Source organism: Triticum urartu, chromosome 1A (assembly GCF_056163025.1).
Source record: "Triticum urartu cultivar PI428250 chromosome 1A, HENAU_Tu73, whole genome shotgun sequence".
NCBI classification, from domain to species: domain Eukaryota; kingdom Viridiplantae; phylum Streptophyta; class Magnoliopsida; order Poales; family Poaceae; genus Triticum; species Triticum urartu.
Genome location: NC_141873.1, coordinates 425,255,710 through 425,271,200, shown reverse-complemented (window position 1 = coordinate 425,271,200; position 15,491 = coordinate 425,255,710). Strand labels below are relative to the sequence as shown.

The 15,491-nt window shown below is 44.9% G+C and overlaps 1 pseudogene; it reads left to right on the top strand.

Moving 5' to 3' along the window:
- The first annotated feature begins 12,666 nt into the window (after nt 1–12,666).
- Nucleotides 12,667–15,047, top strand: LOC147991529 (uncharacterized; annotated as a pseudogene).
- The last annotated feature ends 444 nt before the right edge of the window (nt 15,048–15,491 follow it).

Sequence of the window (15,491 nt, the reverse complement as noted above, 5' to 3'; positions counted from 1 at the left end):
TTTTCGGTTTGATTCGCATTTTTGAGTGGGTCAACTATTTGTCATATAGTAAATCGCTAGCAACAAGCATGTAAAAACACATTACTCCCGAGCATCATCTCTCCATCTAAAAAGAAGTGGCAAGCTAATATTTCAAATTTGATCCGAATCGACTTGGTAAGGTAGACGTGGATGCTCGTTCTCACAAAATTTGAACAAACCGTTAAACATCCTCTCTGCTCGGTGGAATTCGCCTGAGCAAATAAATGGGAGACGCAAAATTACCGTCCTATGTGGGACACGCATCAATTGGCCCGTTGTACATCGAGGGTAGGTTCGTAACTTCATCCAAGCGCGCCTTCTCCTCGGCCGAAATGACATGTGCCTAATAATTCATAAACCATGGTCGGCAAAACACGCTCTCCTCGCCCGAAATAGCTCGCGCCCACTATTTCAAAACACGCTCTCCTCGCCCGAAATCGCTCGCGCCCACTATAGTTCAAAACACGCCCTCCTCGCCCGAAATCGCTCCCGCCCAGAGAAGCAAAGTTACTCTACTATCCCCGACCCTCAGTACACAGACCCAAGACGAGAAGCCTATAGGCAAGGGTAGAACTATAACCCCCCCTCACATTTCAGACGAATGCGTCCGTAAGACATGGTTCCACTCCCCTCCCAATTTCCCCCACCTGCCCCCATTCATAACTCGTGGGCGCCAAATCACCTTCTCCCCGGGAAGCTCCCTTCTCCCGAGCCGCGAAACCTCAGCCCACCTCCATGGCGCCCCCACCGCACCAATTTCACAGCCGCCCTCCTCCCTAATGCCGGATACGCTGTCCATTTGCCGTCGTGCACTGGGCCGTGCGCCTCTTACTCCGTGCTGCTGGTGCTGCCTTGACGACGGCTACGTGAACCGTATCGGAGCCGATTCACCCCCGCTGTTGTTCACGGCGCCGGAGCAGCTCCAACTTTGGATCCGTCCAGAGTCCTGGCGCTGCTTCGGCGTAGCCGTCGACCGTCGCGACATCGCTCTTTCCCTGCCGCCGGTCGCCGCCGGCCTCACCGACTCGGCAGTTGGACCTGCCTACTTCACCATGCTGCCAGATAGGTCACACCCTCATCTCAAATCACTTTATTTAGGCGTCAGTTGTCTGAATTTTTATTCTAGGCCAATCGATTTGCAATGGGAAGCAGCACCCCTCGAGGCGGCGGAGCTCCTAGGCTACCGGTTGGCTGGTGTCTAACGTAAGGGTGCGGGGCCGCAAAGTTCGCCGCGGAAGCAGCGCTTAGATGGCTATCTTTTAGAGTTGCGTGGGTTGAAGGTACTGCCGCCACCGGATCTGGATGACGGGGAGTCTTTGTGGATTGGCCCGGGGGCGGCGCAACCATGGCAATGCGGTGGGGCGGGGAGCGGGGTTTTGGCCGGGGCCATAGACGGCGGAGGCAGGCTGCTCTGTCGTTGGTCGCTGGCTCTTTGGGGAAGATTCCGAACAGTGTCAACCGGGAGGCACAAAACGTCCAGCCATCCGGCGTAGATCGGACAGTACCAAAATAAAATAAAATCGTGTGACCCCAATTTAGTCTTCAGTCAACAGACGTGTGACCACTCTCGTACCTTGATATTGATCTCTTAGTGTATTTCTTCAGATCAAAGAGACATGTCGTTCTTAACATTATGCGTTATCTGCATCTTCAGACACACCATCTTCCGACTCACCGCAGCTGCTCCAACAAGGGAAGCATACACCAGAAGAGAGCTATAGTTCCCACTCAATAGTTCCCTGCATCGAATGCACGTGCCCGACATGCACAGCCACAACAACTGCAGGGCCATCCACAAGTCAGCACATGATGCTCACTCCTATGGATGGCAGCCAGATAGGTTGTACCCTCATCTTACTTGTGTGCAACATTTATGGCTTCGTTATTCATCTAAGCATGGAAAATAGATCATCACATTTCACTGTATATTCATGCTGATCTCTTACGGGTCTTGTTCAGGAGTTAACGCTGTTCCATAGTTCAGCTAAGATACTTGTTCTTTAGGTAACACTGTTCCATAGTTATCATCAATCAGCCAATGCTATCCCACATGCTGGTGATTATAGTATTATACCACTTCTAGTATTTCCTATGTTGTTCTTTAATACTTTTGTGTGCCATCTAGTTAATCTCGAGTACAAACGATACATATTCTGTAGCTTTCATCTGTGTTCTCCCTTTAGTTTATGAGACCTATTGCTGCTAGTTAACCCCAGTCCTACTATTTATGTCGTCTCCTACAGGCACTCATTACATAAATCTAACTACGAGTTGTCTTCCATGCATGTCAGATATAATTGCACACGCTGATATATCCACAAGAACCTCACGGAGCAATGTAAAGGCCAATAAACTTGATGTCAATGATACCCAATATGATGGAACATGTAAAGGCAGTTCTTCAGAAGACTTGCAGAAAGATGCTGAATCCTCTTCACCCCACAAGGTCCTTGCTCTAACTTGGCTTGTGATATGGGTACAACATGCATATAATGTCCTGGAGTGTATCTACTCTATTACAATGCCAAGTGCTTAGCATGCTGATCATGCATGTAAATATGTCATGCCTTCCTGTTTTTCAGTACCTATTCCATTCATGATAACATGTTTTCAAATTTAAGTACTGTCATTCTACTCTATTGCAATGCCATCTGCTTAATTTGGACATCATGCTTCTGAATATCTTATGCATTGTTATTCATCAGTATGTACTTCATCTGTCTACCATACCATGTTTTTTACATTGAAGTGTTGTTCTGGTGCTCTGTTGCAATGCCATCTTATTTTCCCAATCATACATGTGTATGTTGCCTTAGTTATTTCTGTATGTATTCCCCTAGCATACAGTTTCACATTCAACTAGTGTTTTTTTGCTGTGTTGTCCTGTCGTATCCCTAGCTCTTACACCATACTCCCTCCGTCCGGATTACATGTTGCCGAAATGGATAAAAAGGGATGTATCTAGAACTGAAATACGCCTAGACCCATCCATTTTTTCTGGATGGAGGGAATACATGTCAATATGTCATGCCTTTCTATTCTTCAGTACCTATTCCATCTCTCTGCTGCCGTATGTTTTATAATTAAAGCACCATTCTTCTATACAAGGCATGGAAGGGGAAGACGACTATGTTAGAATCTGAAGGGTTACAAACAAGGCCTTTGCAAAAGATCCAAACGCCACGAGATAATAAACCTACTCCAGTTTTTAAAGATACTGCTCCAGTACAGAGAAACCCAACTCCTACTGATAATAAGCAGATTCCAATGGCCAAAGAACTAGTCCGCTCCAGTCCAGCAAAAATATGTCAACTCAACTCTAAGAAGCATGTGCGTATCCTTGCATCATGAAATTTTATAGCATGCTGATCATATTTTCTACATGTTTATTACCCATCTCTCTTTTAGAAAATAAGCTTAATAGATAGAAGAATTTCTGCACTGGTATCGTCTGTGAGGAAAGATTCTTGCAGGAATTCTCTATACTTCAATGCAGATGTAAGCAAGGTTGTTAGAATCGTGATTCTGTTATACGATTCTACGACTTTACGATCCAACCTTATACATCTGATTCTAGGATTTTAGTTCATAAAATCTATGTTTCTATGATCCTGGTAGTGAAGATTCTACGATTTACGATTCTACCATCAGAGCTCCGATCCGATTAAAAATCGTGATTCTGACAACCTTGGATGTAAGTACCTGTTGTATATCACTATATTTTTACATCAGCATGTATTTTGTTAATCGGCGTGAATCCAACCTTTATCTGATCTAAATTTAGTTGTAGCAAAATGTATGATTAAAGGCCACAATGTTGATTTTTGTAAGGAAAACTGCCTGGTAGTTTTGCATCCTGAGCGGCATGAGTGTACTATCTCATATTAGTGGGTTTGATTACTTTGGTTCTGCAGTGGGTTTTCAGTGTTTTTTTACTGTGTTGTCCTGTCATATCCCTAGCTCTTACGTCATACTCCCTCCGCCCGGATTACATGTCGCAGAAATGGATCAAACTTGTTGTATCTAGAACTGAAATACGCCTAGACCCATCCATTTATTTCCAGATGGAGGGAATACATGTCAATATGTCATGCCTTTCTATTCTTCAGTACCTATTCCATCTCTGCTATAGCATGTTTTATAATTGAAGCACCATTCTTCTATATAAGGCATGCAAGGGGAAGACGGCTATGTTAGAATCTGAAGGGTTACAAACCAGGTCTTTGCAAAAGATCCAAACGCCAGGAGATAATAAACCAACTCCATTTTTCATAGATACTGCTCTAGCACAGAGAAACCCAACTCCCACTGATAATAAGCAGATTCCAGTGGCCAAAGAACTAGTCCACTCCAGTCCAGCAAAAGAATGTCAACTCCATTCTAAGAAGCGTGTGCGTATCCTCGCATCATGAAATTTTATAGCATTCTAATCATATTTTCTACATGTTTCTTACCCGTCTCTCTTTTAGAAAATAAGGTTAAACGATACAAGATTTCCTCCATTGGGATCGTATTCGAGGAAAATATCTTGCGGGAATTCTCTGTGCTCCAGTGCTGATGTAAGTACCTATTGTATATCGCTATAATTTTACATCAGCATGTATTTTGTTAATCGGCCTGAATCTAACCTTTATATGATCTAAAATTAGTTGTAGCAAAATGTTAAAGGCGCCAATGTTGATTTTTGTAAGGAAAACTGCCTGGTAGTTTTGCGTACTGAGCTGCATGAATGTGCTATCTCATATCACGCACATTACTGAATTGTAGTGCTTCTCTGGTTGCCCATTCATTCATTGTGTCAATGTTGCTTTCGTATTACCTTACCTGGCTGATGATAGCTGTGCCATATTGTGTTAATTTGGTGTAGGCTAGTTGCCTAAACGTTCATTGTGTCAATGTTTCTTTCCTATTATCTGACTTGGCCAATGATAGCAATGATAGTGTGTTAATTTTGTGCAGGCTGCTGAAGATAATAAGACAAACTCTGAAAACAGCAAGGCAACCCCATTGTTTCTTTCCAGTAAATCTAGGCCAGGTAATATGGCAATAACTCATGATTAATCTATTTGGTTCCCGTCCTAATTTATGTTATGATGCAGTGCTCAAGACACTCTCCACTATCAATAATACAAGCCTGCCAAATTCTCCATCTAAATCTGTTCAGTATCCTCTGTCTCGAATGTGACGGAATAAATGTATGTTTGTGAACCAATTAATGGCTGAAGCAATGATGGAAATGGTGGATGAATCAGAGGTGCAGAGTCGTGCGACACAACAACTGATCAATGTTTTCAGAGGCAGTGTGGCAAAGCAGCAAGAACTTGCCCACGTGCTTATGGGCATCATCTGTGCTGAGGTTGCAGATTGTGACATTGTAGATGGTTAGGTTCTGCTCATTTATTTGCACTGGCATCAATGTTTGATTGCCTAGTGGATGTAATTTCCTGTAATATATTCTGGATGTGCAACGTTATTCCCTGTATGTCGTACCTTTGCTCGTCGTAATGGGCTCAAATTATCTAATTTGGCCTAAAGACATGAACGAACTTTAGTGGGCCCATTAAGTTAATGGGTCGTTAATAGGTCGAAAGTTAATGGTCGGCCCTCTTACCTCCCGGGTCGTTAACAGGCCGACATCGAAGCGGGCAACAGGTGGCCCCAATTTATTTCACGGGCCGTTAACAGGCCGATACTAAGTTTGGGCTACATATGGCCCAACTATACGTTAGGCCTTTAGCAGGCCGAAAGAGACAGCAGGCTTGTATTGGACCATGAAGAGCATGGGCCGCTAAGAGGCCGAAAGTCAGGTCGTATTGTAAATGGCCCAACTGTGTTGTGGGCCTTTAGCGGGCCGAAAGAGAAACCGGGCTGGTATTGGACCATGAAGGGCATGGGCCGTTAAGAGGCCAAAACTAAGGTCTGACTACAAATGGCCCAACTCATTTATGGTCCGTTAACAGGCCGAAAGGCACACAGGGCCGGGAATTGGCCCAACACTTAAATGGGTGGCTAAAAGGCCAAAACTCAGGTCCGACTACAATTGGCCCAACTGATTTATGGGTCATCAACAGGCTGAAAGTGACACCAGGCCAGAAATTGGCCCAACACTTAAATGGTCCGCTAAAAGGCCGAAACTCAGGTCCAACTACAAATGGCCCATCAGATTTATGGGCCGTCAATAGGCTGAAAGACACACCGGGCCGGAAATTAGCCCAACATTTAAATGGGTCGCTAAAAGGCCGAAAGATGTACATCCTAAAAATTAGCCCATCCATTAAATGGGTCATTAACAGGCCGAAATCTCATCGGGCCGATATTGAGCCCAAATATATAGTGGGATGTTAATGGGCTCGAACTGACGATGGGCTGCAATGGTGTCAAATCTTTAATGGGCCGAATTGGCAAATCTCATATGGGCCGTGAGCTTAAATGTACCTGACACAAGTAGGCCTTATATGGGCCGGCCTGCTAATTTTTACTGGGATGACCTTTTTCACCGGAATGGGCCACTGTTGGGCCATTCCACGTGTCGACCTATCATAGGCGCCTCCTGTCCAATGAGTGGATGACATCTATCCCAACGATGAGCCGACACGTGTTTCCTCTAGCCAATGATGATTTTACACGTGGAAAATCCCCATTGGTCGGGGCTGTTAACGGGTTATCGAATCCAAAACCCGACCCGATAGCTTAACGGCGTTCCGTTACGGTGGATGCCACGTGTCGGTCATCCTTGACGAAAGCACTTCTGTGACGCGCGATTTATCGTCATGGAAGTGGACACTTCCGTGATGATAATTTTGGTAATGTCATGGAACACTTCTACGACAGCACAGGTATGACTATCTTGATTCTGTCATAAATTTGTCATGGATGTACATGCATGACAAAAAAAGTGACCTACTGTGACAAACACGTATCATCATGGAAGTGTATTTTTTGTAGTGGTAACTGTTTGATCGACCCAGTCCATTCATCAAAGCCTAGGTGTTTAAGCATGTAGAGTATGGCATTCTAATCCAATTTTTCAAATGCTTTTTCAAAATCAATTTTGAAGATGATGATCTTCTTCTTGGATTAGTGGCACATATGGATATACTAAAAAGCACACGCAAGGTGGTCTTGAATGGTCTTTGTTTTAATAAAACCGTACTAGTTTACACTGACCATAAGAATAATGACCTTTTGTACTCCGTTTGTTAAAATTTTGGTGAGTACTTTGATTCACATGCTCATCAGGGAGATGGGCTCGAAGTCATTGGGGGTCTTAGGATTTTCCTTATTAGAAATTAGAGTTATGTATGCTGAGTTGACTGGGGATAAGTCTACTTTTTCATCATGGAAGTCTTAGATTAGCTTATAGAAGCTTTCTTTGCTAGTATGATGGCATTTCCTCAACAATAGTCCATTAAAGCCATCGGGGCCTGGTGATTTATCATTTGGCATGGACTTAATCACCTCATCAACCTCCTCCTTGGTGAAGGGCTTCTCCAGATGTTGTAGATGTTCATGGTTGGCCAATTCATCAATGTTTAAGTTTTTTATAGTAGTTTCTCTTGTACAAATTCTGTCTTTGAAGGATTGCCATGAAATATCAGTTTTCTGTTCATGACCATGGACAATATTATTGTCAGAATTCAGTAAGAAGGATATATAATTATTTCTGAATACTTGAGTAGAAATGGTATGGAATTTTTTGTATTTTCACCAACTAATTTGGCCCATTTGATATTTGCTCTGATTTTCTAATATTTTCTCTCAGCTTCAAGGAGCTTATTGGTATGATCAATAAGTATCTTCCTGAAGTTCTTTTTGGGCCTGGATAGTGGTCTTTGATCTTCTGCCCATCAAGTAACTTGACATAGAAACAACATGTCTCCATGGTCAGGTTCAGCTGTCATAGCTTTTTACTCCAATTTTTCAATCCTTTTTTTATTGACTTAAATTTGGAGACAATGTTTTTTGCTGAGTCACCAAAGTGAGCACTGTTCAACCAATGGTTTTCTACTATTTCAATAAAGCCCTTGAATTCAATCCAGAATTCCTCAAGTATGAAGATATGATATTTAGGGATATGGCTATCAATTTGTACCTTAATAGGGACATGATCAGATGAAATCTTAGCAAGAGGAATTGCTAGAGCATTCAAAAATTTGCTAGTCCAATTAGAGCTTGTGAAGGTCCTGTCTAGTTTCTCAAATAGAGACTGGTCCTGCTTGTTGCTCCAGGTGTATTTTCTACCTTTGAGAGGGATCTCCATAAGGTCTTGACTAATGATAATGTTGTTGAATATCATCATACTATTTGGATTTCCACCGTACCTGATTTATTTCTATCTTTTGGGCTTCTAATGAAGTTGAAATCTCCCACTATCATCAAGTGCTCCAATGTACTTGAGTCAAAAATTTCTGACGAAGTTCATTACATAGAGCAAAAGACAATGGCCTTTGATAAAGGTTCTGCTAAACATATAGCAGGGCAGGTCCCATTTGCAGAAATTTTGAGTATTCGCTGGAACTGTCATACTGAAGTGCAGTGGATGACACTTCATGAAGTTCCATCTTGTAAGACCCAGTACCAATAGTCTACAATGTGTCAATGGGGAGCACCGGAGGGTTGGTGCCTTCTTATCCACAACAAAGGCATCAAATTTGGGGCCCAAATACAAAGCAACTTCATTTTTCTTCTTATTGATAGTTTTTGCTTCAGACTGTGGAGCTTGCATCTTCTCCTTGCCCTTTTCTTTAGCAGCCACTACAGATTGTTTATCTTTAAACCCCATGTTGATCTGAGCAATCCTCCCACTTCTCCTATAGAGAGACTCATCCACAAGGACCTATTTCTTCCTCTTGTTGGGTCCATTCACAAGCTTGCTAGTTTCAGCAAAATATTCCTTGGTAATCTCAACAATGCTAGCAGAGCTCTCAAATGTAGGTTGTTGCTCCTGGATAGTACTGATCTAAAGATAACACCTTTTGCTAGTCCCATTAGTACCCTCCACATCAAAAAGGTTAAATTTGGCATTTACAATCTTGGCTCCTCCAAGTTTGGGAATGATATCATGGGCATTGGAGACCAGATTGTCAATGTGGCCTTTCGGTGCAGCAATACTACCAGACATGTCATCATCTCCATAGATATTTGGGTAGTATTCAGAGCTACCAACAGCAGTATTGGTCTCATAATTCATAGCAGTGTTGCTTGGGACAAATACTGGGCTGTTGGCCATGGTAGGAGCAAAGTTGTCCAGCACAGGGGACTGTGTAACAGGTATGAAGTCATCATTTTCTTGGGCAATATCATCTTGTATAGCTGCATTAGGATGGTTCTAACCTACAACCACTATAGGAATCAGCAGATTTTCCGTCTGCCATGGCAGACGACAAATGACCAAAGCGGATGGCAAAGGTCTTTGTCGTCTGCCGCTAACAAAATACTTTTCCAGCACTGACAGTTATGCTAAAGAGCCTCTTTGCCATCTGTTTTAGCACAGTGGACAACAAAGACCTTTGCCGTCAGCTTTCCTACCCAAGCAGACGACACAGAAAGTGGACGGAAAAGAATAGACGTTAGCCACGTTAGGTGGCAAACGGGAGACTTTGCCATCTGCCAGCTGATGCCAAACGTGTCCTCACTTTTGTCGTATGCTTCTTTACGTTAGTAGACCCGTGGTTGACGTCAGTCCTCCCTGCTCTTTGCCATGTGTCGCTCTTTTACTTTGTCGGCTGCCGCACTTCTTTTTGCCGTCTGCCACAGACGGCAAACCACACCATCCTTCGCCGTCCGCACACACAGAAAAGTGACCAATTGGGTCAGCCCCAGTGCTCCCAGGTTGCACAGGTTGCTGCCATGTGGCCACTTTGCCATCTGTGGCAGACGGTAAAGACCCCTTTGTCGTCCGTGGCAAACGGCAAAGTGCCTATATTACCCCATTTCATTCTGTTTTGTGCTATATCCAAGCATTTTCATAGCAAAATATATGATATATATATATATATTTCACAGGGCAAGTTTCATAGCAAATATATGAGATATCCAACACATAAGTTTCATCCATACATACATAGTTCCATCCATACATACATAGTTTCATCCATATTACAATAGTTTCATCCATATACCAACTTCCACATTGTTTCATCAATACAAATTCAAAACAGAAAGTAAAAAACAAGCACTCCATCAATGCAAGATTCCGTGAAGTGAATGAAATCTGCAAAATGGGAAATAAGGAAGTTAGAAGAAGAAGAAGACTAGAAGAAGAAGAAGAAGAAAAAGAAGTATATGACATTTATGAGGTTACCAAGGTTATGATGCCATTTTTATCGAAGTAAGCTAAGTATATGACATTTATGAGCTTAGCAAGGTTATCATGCCATTTTTCACATAAGTGAGGTAATTATGCCATTTTTGAGTTAACTAAGCATATTATGTCATTTTGGAGGAAACAAAGCTAAGTATAGGTCATTTTAGAGCTAACTTGGGTAAAATAGGTGATTTTGGAGCTAAGTAAGCTTATTATGTCATTTTGGATGAAAATAAGCGGAGTATATGATATGTACGAGCTTATGAAGGTTACTATGCCATTTTTAACCTAAGTAAGGTAATTATGCCATTTTTGACATAAGTAAGCTAAGTATTGGTCATTATTGAGCTAACCTAGGTAACTAAGCATATTTGAGCTAACTTAGCATATTTGAGCTAACTTAGATCATTTTGGAGCCAACTTAGGTAAAATGGATCATTTTGGAGCTAAGTAAGCTTATTATGTCATTTAGGAGGAAATAAGTTAAGCATATGACATTTATGAGGTTAGCATGGTCATTATGCCATTTTTTACCTAAGTAAACTAATTATGCCATTTTTGACATAAGTAAGCTAAGTATATGTCATTATTGAGCTAACCTAGGTAATAAAGCATATTAGAGCTAACTTAGGTCATTTTGGAGGAAACAAAGCTAAGTATAGGTCATTTTAGAGCTAACTTAAGTAAAATGAATCATTTTTGAGCTAAGTAAGCTCCTTATGTCATTTTGGAGGAAAATAAGCTAAGTATATGATATTTATGAGGTTACAAAGGTTATTATGCCATTTTTTTACCGAAGTAAGCTATTTATGCCATTTTTGACATAATAAGCTAAGTATATGCCATTATTGAGCTAACCTAGGTAACTAAGCATATTAGAGCTAACTTAGCATATTAGAGCTAACTTAGGTCATTATGGTAAGCATATCAGAGGAAATAAAGCTAAGTATATGTCATTACTGGAGGAAATTTCGCCACAACAATGATTTCTCTTACAGAGCTGAAGATCAGACCTCTAGGGTTCCTCCCAAGTAGGACAGAGAGCCTTTGAGATTGTCTGGATAGGGAACGTATGTCGATGGAGAATTTTCCCAGCCAATGACCACTTCGTTGGTTCACCCTCATCGACGTCATCTATCACCAGTGTAGCTTCCTCTTCCTTCAGACCTAACTTGCCCATCGCCTCCTCCAGCCGTGCCCTCACTGTGCGTGGCAAGAGAGCGTCTTCCTTCCCATTGCTAGCGACGAATGGATCCATCCCAACACCACCCCCGTATGCGCCCCACCAATCAAGATCAGTCGTGCGTTGTCGGTGTCAAAACCGGTGGATCTCGGGTAGGGTGTCCCGAACTGTGCATCTAGGATCGATGGTAACAGGAGACGGGGGACACAATGTTTTACCCAGGTTCGGGCCCTCTCTATGGAGGTAAAACCCTATGTCTTGCTTGATTGATATTGATGAATATGAGTGTTACAAGAGTGGATCTACCACGAGATCGTAATGGCTAAACCCTAGAAGTCTAGCCTATGTGGGTATGGTAATGAATATATGTGTTGTCCTTTCCGGACTTTCCCCTTTGGTTTATATAGACACCGAGGGGATCTAAGGTTTACATGGAGTCGCTTACATAAGAAGGAATCTTCGGTCGCCAAGCTTGCCTTCCACGCCAAGTAGAGTCCAATCCGGACACGGTGTAGTCTTCGGACTTCATGTCTTCATAGCCCATCAGTCCGGCCCATAGATAACAGGCCGGACGCCCGACGACCCCTTAGTCCAAGACTCCCTCAGTAGCCCCTGAACCTGGCTTCAATGACGAGGAGTCCGACGCGCAGATTCGTCTTTGGCATTGCAAGGCGGGTTCCCTTCCTTCCGAACTTCAAGATAGACTTCGGATGCGATGACTGTATCCGGACCTATCACACATGCCATACATAACCGCAAAGAGAACATATATTATTACACGAGTCTAATCCGCTGACAGCTTTTACAATATGACATCGCGTTTGTCCGGCCGTAATTTCGAACCGTTTTTCGTCTGCCGCTCCACGTTGCGAGACATGGTTGTCATTGGCACGTCTTGTCAAAGCAGAGATCGTGCCCCCCTTATTACGGGATTCTCATCAATATGGGCGTGGGTAACCCAACCGTGTCGTTTTGCACGACTCTCGGGAATACGCGAGTTCAAGGCGAGCGGGGAGGCGCTTGATATTCGCGGTCTTTATAAGGGGATAAGGACACTCTTCCTTCACCCACACCCTTCTTCATCTCTAGTCCTTCCGTGCTTGAGCTCTAGCGCCCAAGCTTTTGGCTTTTCCTTGTACGAGAAGACACTCCAATCATGTCCGGATCCGGAGCTGGAGGCAAGTGGATGGCCTCCTCCGTTAAGGAGAAGAACATCACAGAGCTCCGGGAGGCAGGCTATCTAGCCAATGAGATTGCTCACCGACTCCCGGAAAGAGGGAAGATCGTCCCTACCCCCGATCCCCACAAGGGGGTTGTGTTTCTCACACACTTTGTCCATGGGCTGGGATTCCCTCTTCATCCATTTGTTTGTGGATTGATGTTTTACTATGGGTTGGACATCCACGATCTGGCCCCCAACTTTATCCTCAATATCTTCGCATTCATAGTTGTGTGTGAAGCCTTTCTCCGCATCCCACCTCACTTTGGCTTATGGCTGAAGACGTTTAATGTAAAGCCAAAGGTGGTCCACGGCCAACAGGCCGAGTGCGGAGGTGCCATGGTGGGCAGGATGCCCAATACCACCTGGCTCGAAGGCTCCTTCGAAGAGACGCTGAAGGGATGGCAATCGGGGTGGTTCTATATCACCGAGCCGCGTGACGCCAACTGGGCGGCGGCTCCCAACTTCCGATCCGGAGTCCCGATGCGGCTTACCTCCTGGCAGGAGAAGAGCCTGGCCTGGGGATCTCTAGAAGAGATCACGGGGCTCCAAACGTGCCTCCAGAATATGATAACCCGGAAGATCAAGCTCGTTGATGTGATCCAGGTCATGCTTGTACGACCGGGGCCTTCCATGCTAGCGCCGGACCTGTTATTTGTGGGAGTTCAATCCGGCCGAGCACCAGACACTACTAAGGCTCTTCGGCACGACACACGAAGATATCTGGAAGGTGCTCTTCAAGGGCAGCGAGACGCCGCCTCCCTTGATCAAAGATCGTGGGCTCAACTTTAAGCGTCAGGCCAATTCGGTAAGTCGTCAAGGTGTAGTCTTTAAGGACACACTTCGAGGAAGGATACTAAGCCTGCTTGTCAATTTCTTTTTCAGGCCTGGGTCGATCTAGGGGGACGGATTAATAATCCGGCTTCGCTGCCCGAAGATGAAGAAACCCCACTTCTTACCAAGATGCAATTTCCGGCGCCTTACGACGTGCCGGAGAAGAAGGTCAAAACCACGGTCAAGGGGACCAGGCGTGGGCTTCGACCAAGGAGAACCTTGGTCATCTCGTCTGACGAGGAGACGGACCCCTCAGTCACCAACGATGATGAGGAGGAGGGAGGCAACTCCCCTCCTGTGAGAGGAAGGGGGAAAAGGGAGGCCTCTACGAGTTTGGAGGCGGAGGCGCCCAAGAGGGGGAGAAGCTCCTTCGCAGATAACTCCACATGGGATGTTGACAGCAGTCCGGAGCGACCTCGTCGGACCAAACCTCGGGCCGCCTCGTGAGTACCAGAATCAAAAACATCCCACCTTCTCGGTTTGTAACATTGACGCATATTAAACCATGTCGTTGCAGTCCGGCATGCGACGGCTCCCCGCGATCCTCAACAGAGGATTCGCTGGAATCAAAGGAGATGGCTAGCATGTCTCCGCCACCTGTTCATTCCATCTCAGCCCAGGGTGACGATGAGGTGGCATCCAAAAAGACTTTCCCAGGCCGGGGGGAAATTCCGGAGACCATCGGGGTGACGCCCCAGGATGACTCCTTGGCCGCCGGACATACGGGGAAAAAAGTCCCCACAGGGACCAGTGACGGGGCCCGAGTTCCCTTCGGGCCTCAGTCGGATACCACTTCGGAGATCTACATGGCTCTGGGGTCCAGCGAACGGCATTCCCCCCAAGGAGGGAATGTGCCTATTCCACCGGTGACCTCTGTCCAACCAGAGGCACCGGATAATCTGCTGGAGGCGCTACAAGGCGCCTCTATCATGGATGAGCATCATGTTCTTATCGACACTGTAATAGAGAAGGTTCGGTTTGTCAAAAGCGGACTGTCCGAAGCCTGCACCAGCCTTCTAACGGGCTTTGAGGTGAGTAATGTGATTGTAGGAAAAATATCGCCGTATAGACAGTAGCCCCTGATGCTCTGTTTGGTGTTCGGGAGGAAAAGCCAAACAAAGGATCGAGAATAAATATTGCAGGAGTCTAACATGAGTTGTCTATGTAAATAAGCAGGTATCGCTACAGACTGCCACTGCTCATGCTGCGGAAGTTTCCGGATTGAAGTAGAAACTGGAGCGGGCCGAGGAGGAGCTCGGCCTTGTGAAGAAGCAGCTGGACGATAGCCAAGGTATGGAGTAACCTATGGGTATATTTCAAAAAATGAGCAGTCCAGTCGGACTAAAGTGTCATAAACTTTATTAGTGGCCACAACCGAGGTGGTGGCACTTAAGAAGGCGTTATCTGAGGCTGAGGACAAAGCAGCCACGGAACGCACCGTGCACAAGAAGCACGAGGCCCAGGTTGCCGAGGCACAGCAATAGCTCTAGGGAGTTATCGACAGATTTGAGTCCTTGGAGCGCGATTGTAAGGTGCAGGAGTCCGAACTGGCGAAGGCCCGCCGGAGCGCACAGGATGCACGAGCCGAAGCCCAAGACGCTCTCCAGGAGATTCAGGTGGCTAAGAAGATAAGAAGATTAAGGCGGGTAAATATTTTGCCCTGCATAGCAAGTGTGTGTAAGAAATGTTCCTTGTACTTATCTGAATTCGGGTTTCCCAGGGGTGTTTACGGATCTTCTGCGCAGTATATCGGATGCTGCTAAGTATTACAGAGCCGAAGAAGGAATGTCTACGGAGAAGCTATTCTGGTCCTAGTATCTTGGACCCGAACATCTGTTGCCCTTCATTGACCAGCTGAAGCAGTTGGTTGAGCTGCACAAGTCGGCAGAGCTAGCCATGAAGGACCTGATAGTCTCGCTATGGCCTGT